The 10,200-nt window shown below is 36.7% G+C and overlaps 1 pseudogene; it reads left to right on the plus strand.

The window, feature by feature from the left end:
* Positions 1-1,403: 1,403 nt before the first annotated feature.
* LOC118154564 (KRAB domain-containing protein 1 pseudogene) lies at positions 1,404-1,841 on the plus strand (annotated as a pseudogene).
* Positions 1,842-10,200: the final 8,359 nt, after the last annotated feature.

A 10,200-nucleotide genomic window follows, 5' to 3' on the forward strand; every position in this document is an offset into this window, starting at 1 on the left:
TTAATGAAATAATATATATGCACGTAAACCAAAAATAAACTTCTATAAGCCCTCCAACTAACTGAATGGATCCCTCCTCTTCGCAAAGAGGATTCCAAAGTAAACCTGGAAAAATACTTCAGGCCATGATGGGAAGTGGAGGTTGAATATGCCTTACTCTCTTCCCTTTGGAATTCAGACACAACAGACTGGCATTAACATTAAAACAAAGATTTTTTAAATTGTACTTTGGGTTCTGGAGTGTGTGTGCAGATCATGCAGGATTGTTGCATAGGTACATACATTGCAATGTGGTTTATGGCCTCCATCACCCTGTCACCTATATCTGGCATTTCTTCCTATGTTATCCCTTTCCAACTTCCCCACCCACTGCTGTCTCTCCCCTAGCCCCCGCCCAACAGACCCCAGTGTGTGATGCTCCCCTCCCTGGGTCCATGTATTACCATTGTTCAACACCCACCTATGAGTGAGAACATGCGGTATTTGATTTTCTGTTCTTGTGTCAGTTTGCTGAGAATGATGGTTTCCAGATCCATCCATGTCCCTACAAAGGACACAAATGCATCAGTTTTTATGGTTGCATAGTATTCCATGGTGTATATGTGCCACATTTTTTTGTCCAGTCTATCTTCAATGGGCATTCAGGTTGGTTCCAGGTCTTTGCTATTGTAAACAGTGCCACAATGAACATACATGTGCATGTGTCTTTATACTAGAACAATTTATAATCCTTTGGGTATATACCCAGTAATGGGACTGCTGGGTCAAATGGAATTTCTATTTCTAGGTCCTTGAGGAATTGCCACACTGTCTTCCACAATGGTTGAACTAATTTATACTCCCACCAACTGTATAAAAGTGTTCCTGTTTCTTCACATCCTCTCCAGCATCTGTTGTCTCCAGATTTTTTAATGATCACCATTCTAACTGGCATTAGATGGTATCTTAATGTGGTCTAATGACCAGTGATGATAAGCATTTTTCCATATGTTTGTTGGCCTCATATATGTCTTCTTTTGAAAAATGTCTGTTCATATCCTTCTCCCACTTCTGGATGGGTTTGCATATTTTTAAGTAACAACATAATAAAAATGATTTAACACTGGGATTCAAAGTGAACATTTTTGTACTAGTTTTTGTTTTTGTCTTAAAGACATTGCATATATTGTAGAAGTTTGAGAAACAACAGCCTGGAGAATTGTGGACAATGTATATTTCAAATTTTGCATTTGTAAAAATTGTGTCTAAGTTATAAAACTCTGGTGTCATGAAAGAATTAATTTGTTTTAATCTCATGATCACCTTTAATTCATACTTCCCATCAGTTCATGTACTATAAGAATAAAGAGAAGTAGCACCTACCATCTCTGCTTGCTGAAAAGCTGCAGAGGCCGTCAGGAGCCCACGCACCTGAGACTTTTACCTTTACCCAAGAAAGGAATAAAAGAGGTCAGACGATGACAACTGTGTCCTCAACAGCCAGGCCCCAGGAATCAGTGGCTGTTGAGGACATGGCTGTGTACTTCACTAAGAAGGAATGGGCCATTATGGTGCCTAATCAGAGGGCCTTGTACAGGGATGTGATGCTGAAGAACCATGAGGCTGTGGCCTTTGAAGTACCACCCACTTCCAAACCAGCTTTGGTCTCTCATCTGGAGCAAGGGAAAGAGCCCTGTTTCACCCAACCACAGGGAGTCCTAAGCAGGAGGGACTAGAGAGCAGCCTTTATAGAATACTTGGAACTGAGAAGATATACTTACTGAGCTAAAGCAATGTTACTTTTAATAAAATCAAAACTTCTCCAAAATCATCAATGCTGGGAAGACAGGAGAAAGGCTTAGTTCTTGACATTCAAATACCAGTTTTCCAAATAAGGAGTTGACGTAAGAGCCACCTTAAATGATATCAAATGCACACTTTCTTTTTCTGTATACTGGTTTCTGTAGATTTGATGTTTTTCAGTTATTAAAATAATTCATTTTGATGTAGAAAAAAAGAATAATGAAAGCTCAAAATAAATGTCATTGTTTCAAAAATCCAGCCATAATGGAGCATTGAAAGCCCCTCTGTGTAGCTGTAAAACATCATTCATATCTTCAGATTTTGATAATTATTCATTTGAGTTTAGTATTATTAGAGTCAGACTATAAGATAATTTTATTAGCCAAGAACTGTGAGGAGAGATGTATTTATGCTGCATCCATTTTAAAGCAAGAAGGCAGGAGGAAAGGAATGACACAAAATTTGTGCTGTTTAAGATGATAGAATCATTTCCTATCCTTCTACAACTAACTATATCTTGGAAAAATGACAGCTGTTAGGTTGGAAGTATGTTTTCTTTAAAAAATACATTTTTTTCTGTATACTATTCACTTAAAAGAGCCTTTTAATATCTGCCTTTAAAAAAGGGCCTTTAAACTCTGTCTTTAAGTCGGCCTTTAAGTTTTTAACTCTGCCTTAAAATTGTGTATCCTGAAACAACTCTTTGGGGCATGTGACAGAGTGTTCTCTCTAGTGATGGAGAAAGAAATACAAAATATACAATTAACTCTATCACTGTACAGAACAGGTGAAGATTCCAGGTTTGGCTGTGAACTTCCTGGAAAGACAAGTTTTAAGAGTTTCTTACTGCTTAAAAAAATGATGTTCATTTGGTCAGAGAGGAATTCTCAGCATGTAGGAGATTAGAGACATGTCCATCATTCTTTCACAGTTACTTATTCCTAGTGCCTGGCACACAGGCATTCAATATATAAATTAATCATGTTTATAGCTAAGATTGGACCAAGCCAGCATGGCTGTGTTGAAAGATTTTGAAATACAAATTCAGTGATAACATGTGCAAGTCTATTACAGCAAAAACACTTTAGCATTAATCTTGTTTTAATGAAGGAACATTATTTAAGTTATATTACATATATAATTAAAATATTTATTGTTTTGTTTTTATTTTAGGTTATGGAGATAGGCAGATACATATACAAAACTGCTATCATTTTATTTCACTGTAAATTTGTTCTGTAGTGAGGGATTTTGATATTAAAGTGATTAATTTTTCAATTTATTTTAGTTATGGTTTTTTACAATATATAAGCAGAAAGAGGACTTTCTCTATGCCTCAAGGCAAGGCTGATTCAGAGAACAAAAAAGCACATTTTTGGCCTTGGAGCAATTAATTTGACCTTTGTAAGTCAACAGTACAGACAACAGTCTTTAAAACCATGGTTTTGAATTGTAAGTACCAGGTGCTGGAGAGAAGAAAAATTCCAAAAGCTTGGATTTAAATATCAAGAATCAAATCTTACAGGACTTGGAGCAAAGGGTTCAAGGCCACAGTGAAGGTGGAAAAGATAAGTGATGTCATATGAGCAGTTTTTCTACAGCACAGCAGAGGAGAGACAGGAAAAGTAAAAGGAAAGGAGTGTAGACAGGATGGTTGCCCTCTTCCCTGAACCTACTCTGGGCTTGAAACTCTGGGGAATTGGGTGATAGAAACTTCCCAAAATATTTAGTCATTCTTGTATTGGGAACTCGCACCAAGTCAACTCTGAAACCTGAGAAAAAATAATCTTGCTGATTGCCTTCATCTAACTAAGCTGCAGTAGGTGGAAATATCAGCAAGGTAGTTCTGGGTAAAGACAAGGCCTAAGATACTGCCCACCCCACCTGTGTTTTTGTTTGTTTGTTTAGAATGAAAGGGAGTTAAGAGTTGATAATCAGCAAGCCTGAAGAGTTACTCCAGCTTGATGTCATGGGAGTTCACAGCTGCACAAAGTTGCAGAGTAGGCAGCCGTAGCTGTGAACCCTCCTTTGCAGAGCTTATGACAGCAGGAGAAATAGAGCATGGCTGACTCCATTTTGCTTCTAGCCTGGCATGCTGCTGGCTTCACTCATTCCTGGGCATGCAGCAAGCTAAACATGGGAGGAGGAGTTTAGTTTAACTTTGAAGCAAAGATGATAACAGTCCCTTCCTAAAACTGATCACTTCCTCTTCTGTGGGCTGAAATTGCCTTTGTAAGACTAATGAAAGGCTACAAGATTTGGTGGGAGGGGAATGAATTCTGCTAAAATGTAGGCATGGTTTCTATAATCCCTTACTGCTCAAGACTCATGTAGCCAGGGGTTACAAGATTTGTGACTTCACTAATTGCTCCTGTAGTTAACATCACCACTATAGAACCCAAGATTGCTCTTTCCAAATGTTTTTCAAACTTTTGCATTCCAGCAACTGACCCCACCCAGACACAGGGAGTCCTGTGGTCCGATCCAGAGGCAGACTCAGCGCATGAGGACCATTTTTCACATCCCTATGACTGTTCTCTAAATAATAAAACAGCACCTATTCTGTAGTCTTCTGCCCACAAAATTATTTGAAAGCCTTTAACCTCTGAGCCTTTTGACTGATTTGAGTGATTCTTCCATGCGGCTAGTGTCACATTACTTAAACTCTTCCTTTATTGCAATACTACAGTCTCAGTGAACCGGTTTTGTCTGTGCAGCAGGCAAGAAAAACCCATAGGGTGATTACAGAGGTGGAATATCCTGAATTGAACCCAAAGAGGATCACTTTGAGACAGGAAGTACTCAAGTTACCTCAAATTGCAAGATTAAATTTTCTGCTACCAATCAAAAAAGGACCAGAGTTGAATTGTGCTTAGTAGCAGAAATATGAAAGCTGTGTTTTACTCACTTGATTCTTGTTCCATTTTCATCTCAGTCATATAGAGTTTTAAAACAAAAGTGAATACATTCTAAATATATGCTCTTCCACAAACATATATCAGTTCACTCTTAAATAATTAAATGTTAACTAACAGGGAGAAGAAGAGATTGTTCTATAACTCCTGGGTCCCCAGCATTTAGTGCAATGCTTGACCTAAAATAACATGCACATTTTTGAATTAGTAATTGAATAAACAACTGACAATACCCATCTAGATAATAATAACAAATGCTAATATTACTGAACACTTTTTTGGAACTAAACCTTTGCCTGTACTACCTCATTTACTCTTCAACCACCTACACAGTAATATCAATATTCTTATTTTACAGTGGGGAATTTTGGTTTATAAGGGTGAAGCCATCTACTCAATGTCTGAAAACTAGTAAATGGCATTTCTGAGATACAAACATATACAATCCAAAATCTTGTAATGCTGAAGCTTAATTTTAAAATTTGTTTTCGAATATTTGAAGAAAATTTAGAAAGTTGGTTTCACACTGCCATTTGCTTTTATTTGTTTTTTTTTTTTTAATAAGTCTTTCTTTTAGTGTTCTCACTTAACATCATAACATAGTAGATCTGGGAGGAACTTTATGGATTACCTCGTGCAGCCCCCTATCTAATGATTGATGGAACTGACTTCTTCAAGGGCAGAGCAAACAAGGAGTTCTTTCTTTAGGAATAAATCTTGCTCTCTTCTTTCCTCTTCAGTTTTTTCTCTTATTTCCTCACCCATTTAATAATTGTTAAAAGAGTTGGAAGGTGAAGTATAGTGGTGTTTAAGATAAAGGATTGGTTATACAAGATCAGTGAATGACGGCTGAAGGGAGAGTGGGTAAAACCAACCCCTTTTCATTAATATATTATACTATAAACTCTTCCTAAAGCTATGCTAAATGTATCCACTGTAAAGATTTTTTTTAATAATAGCATGAATACTGTTATCTCCAACCTCAAATTTATTTCATTGCAAAGCAGATTTTCCTATTTTGAAGCTCTATTTTGGATATATTCTACTTTAATGCTCAGTGCTAACTTGCACAATCCCAAAACATAACAAAATATCAATCTTGTTTGAAACAATAAATAGACCTTTCAAATTCATACATCGTTAGTATTTTCTATTCTGGCATTCAAAATGTGTTTTTGTTCTTCTCTTTTCAATCAGCTTTACAGGAAAAGCATGGGTGGACAAATAGATGTACTCAAAATTGATGATTCTATGGAATGTGTCTGAGGAGAAATGATGTCTTTAAAATGTTGAATAGTTTCCACAACTACTCATCCTTTAAAACAGTTAGACACTGAGATACATTGACAAATGGGTCTAATAGTTTCTCTGCATTGGCCATCACAGCAGAATTGGTAATGTACTCTATTATTTTGTTAGACATGCACTTCCAGTGACATTATAGTGCCCATAAAATGGTCTGGTAACTTACAATTGGGATAAAGCTAATATATTTCAGACTTACTAGAAAGGTTTCTTTGGAACTTACTTTTGCATTAATATAGGATCTTACTGTATCATCCTTACTTTGTCTTCTGTCTAATCACCTAATTTTGTTCTTCTTATGATTCTTAAATTGTTTTTGCAGCTAGTTTTTGTTTAAAGACTCAAGTAGGACTATACTATATGGTCAATCACCGCATGGCCTGGAGTAGCAAATGTGCAGCCAGGCCCAGAGTGTGGGCACAATGGAATATAACCTGAGATTGGGTCACATTAACCCAAGGGTGTCATTTCATCCTGTACCTCTAGCTCTACTTGCCCACCTGGCTTTTTAATATCTGTAATTTATGTCCTTCTTCCCTTTGTCCAAAAGGCTAACTTGTCAACCTCCTTCCCACACACAAGAATTTAAATCTGCCCAATATTCAAAAGCAGATATGCTTATAAATGGAAGGAATCTGAAACATGAAAAGCATTTGCCAATATCTTGGCTTTTGGTCCTCATTTTGAGTTATGCATTAGGATTCTTTGATGATTCCTAAAGCTTGAATAATTAATGAAAACATGGATATTATCAAACACTTTGAAAGTAATTGGTCAATCGGCTCCTTTTATCCTCTGCAGACAGAATTATTTACGGAACTTCAATACTCATTTAAGAGAGACTTTCTAAAAATTCAGAAGAAAGTATTTTCTTTTTTCTTTGTATTTGGTGATCCCCTTTCTTTTCTTCTCTGCTGCATCCTCCTTAATTTCCTTCTTAATGATTCCATTTCATCAGTTAAAATTAAGAATAAATTGTAGGTGATGAAATTAATTGTTCAACTTCACTCAAAAATTTAAGGAAGCCATTATCTCAGCAGAAGGTGTAGAGGATGGAATTTTCAAATTCTATTTCTAATGAAGTACCTGTAGTTTTGTTTGTAATGGGGAGTACAGATTCAATATAGGATGTTTTATTAAGATGTAGATATCCTAAATATTTGACAGAATTCCTAAACCATCACAGTATTGCCCCCAAAGGAAAAATTCAAGAAGCTGTGAAGGTATAATAGGACAAGAAATATAGTAATTTTTATCTTTCAACATCAGCTGCTTTTTAAAAGTTTTCTGCTGCAGGCTCCAGAATTGAAACGTGACTTGAGGCTTCAACCCAGTGGGCAAGACATATTTTCTAAACTCCAGACTATAAAAATAATAAATGCTTATATCCATGTCTACTGACATTAGAAAAATGCTCAATACATTTAGCTGTCCCAAATCTGCCTGTGACTACTGAAGATAAATACCTACAGCTGCTTACTTGAATGCTAAGCACTGTCTGCAATAGAAGCAAACCAATTAATGAATGTTGATAGAGTTCTTTCAGATCAATTAACTATCATGAGTTGTTGTTACGGGGTGAATTTTATATACTGCCCCCCTAAATTCATATGTTGAGGTCCTGATCCTCAAGACCTCAGTATGTGTACTAATTGGAAATAGGGTCATTGCAGATATAATTAGTTGTGTTAAGATGAGGTCATTCTGGAGTAGGGTGGGCCCCTAATCCAATATGACTGGTGTCTTTGTAAAAAGAAGAAATGTGGACACAGACATGCACACAGAAAGAATCCCTTGTGACAATAAAGGCAGAGATTTGTCGTCCTGGCTGCTGCTGCTGCTGCTGCCAAGGAAAAACAAAGGTTGCCGGTAAACCACCAGAAGCTAGGAGAGAGGCCTGGAACATATTCTCCCTCGTGGCCTTCAGAAGGAACCCACCCTGCTCTGACTTTGATGGCAAACTTTCAGACTCCAGAACTGTAAAGTAATCAATTTCTATTGTTTGAGCCTGCCGGTTTATAGTATGGTTGTACTCCCTTACCTGTGCGGAATACATTCCAAGACCCCCAGTGGATTCCTGAAACCATGGATAGTACTGAACCCAGTTGCTGTTAATCAGAACACATTTCTGGTCATGTCTTCCATTAACACACTTACTACTTTTTCCATCTTAACTAAGCACTTATCAGGCACTGCAGCTGTAATTTTGTAGCTGAGGTTCAACTGAAAAAGTAGCAAACAATTCTTTTTCCTTCTTTATAGTTTCACTAATAGCAGTTTTCTTCTTACTGTAGATCTTAGCAAAAAAATTTTTTTTCTCTATTAGATCAAAAACTTTAACCTTTAAAGGAAGTATTTTATGGCTTCTCTTTGGCATATCTGAAGTGCCACCATCACTAGTTTTATACTTTTGTGCCATTATTAAGCAAAATAAGTGCTTCTTGAACATAAGCACAGTGATATCTTGACAGTTGATCTGACAATGGAGAGGGCTACTAAGTGTCAAGGGGTGGGGAGTGTTACCAGGGTGGATATGCTGAACGAAGTGGAGATTCAGATACCAGATGGGACAGGGAAGGACGTCACAAAATGTTATCATGTTATTCAGAACGGTGTGCAATCTAAAACTTAGAACTTGATGATTTCTGAAATTTACTATTTAATACTTTTGGACTGCAGCTGACCACAGGTAACTGAAACTGCAGAAAGCAAAATTGCTAATAAGCGGTACCTACTGTACTTTGTTATGGCAACCCTAGTGAACTAATAAAGTCATTTAGTAGAAAAATGTATAAAATCTGATTTAATATTTACAATGCATAGCATGTATATTTATGATTATGAGGAGACAAAGTCTTCAGTCATCTAGTAATTACATCTGAGTTGGCAATATAAAATTTTTAGAATCCTTTATAATCACATTTATTTACTCATTTTGGAGAGCAAACTACACCTTGAATAATTTATATTTTAACATCTGGGTCAAAATCACATCAAATTTTAGGAGTCTATCAAATGATAATGAGAAACTAGAAAGTGGCTTCTAAGACTTACTAAAATACTGTTGACAACCATTTCACCTTGTGATGCAGCTTTGGTATCAGAGATTACTGCAGGAGTAGAACCAGGATTTATAGGGCCTGAATCTTACATAACTTTGTGGTTCCTGTTTAAGAAAAAAGACAAGATTATATGTCAAAAATTAGATCCACATGGAATGAGCCTGTGTAAGTGATAGGTCCTGAAGCTTAGTTTTGACTTAAATTCACTTCTGGAGATAAGACAGTAACAACACAGCCCAAAGACAATACAACTGGTTCCACAGGAATTAAGAGATGTTAATATCAATACCATTTTTCTACACTTCATTTGTGAAAGAGATAGAAGGTAAAACACAAGGGAAAGGATCGATGACAATATCAAAAGACATTGTAAATGTGCTGGATGGATCAATTCAGCCTAATATCCAATCATCATTTCTTTACAAGCAACTGAGTAAGACTGTGCCACCAGACATCAAATCAATTAGCTGGTAGTGTGGCAATTTATGCTAAGAGTCAGTCAAACAGCTATTAAAATTATGAACCATTAGACTGATTAGAAATTATCCATATTATGATGGGGTATCCCATAGACACAGCTGCATCTACTGACATATCCGTATCATTACGTTTCTCTTCCCGCTGTACAGTTGTCAATAATAACTTTCTTAGAGTCACCTTAAAAACCCATACTATTTCATATATCTCTGCCTCTGCCATTCTGATTTCTCTGGTTGGATGTCACCTTCATCTTCCCAGTAAATGTCCACTTACCCTCCTGTGTCCTATATGGTTCAGTCATTTACTTCATCTTCCCAGTAAATGTCCGCTTACCCTTCTGTGTCCCATATGGTTCAGAAAATAATGGATGGAGCACTTATTACTTTCCGTGTCTCTACATTACTCCATGACATTTAAGTTATTGAAACAATAAATGTAACACATCACGTAGAAGAGCTACACTTTTTAAAGTCTGTACCTTTCTCTCCTGTCTATTCTTCTCATAGACAATAGCATCTCCTATTCGGCCTTCTAAATTATCCCCAAACTCCTTTCCCAGCCTTGGTTTACTCATGTGGTCACCTTCTTCCATCTCTTGAATTGTGATAATCAAAAAACTCATCAGCCAAAGGCAGCCCCTTTCTAAGAAAGGAGGG

This window comes from Callithrix jacchus, chromosome 6 (genome assembly GCF_049354715.1).
Source record: "Callithrix jacchus isolate 240 chromosome 6, calJac240_pri, whole genome shotgun sequence".
Taxonomy (NCBI): Eukaryota; Metazoa; Chordata; class Mammalia; order Primates; family Cebidae; genus Callithrix; species Callithrix jacchus.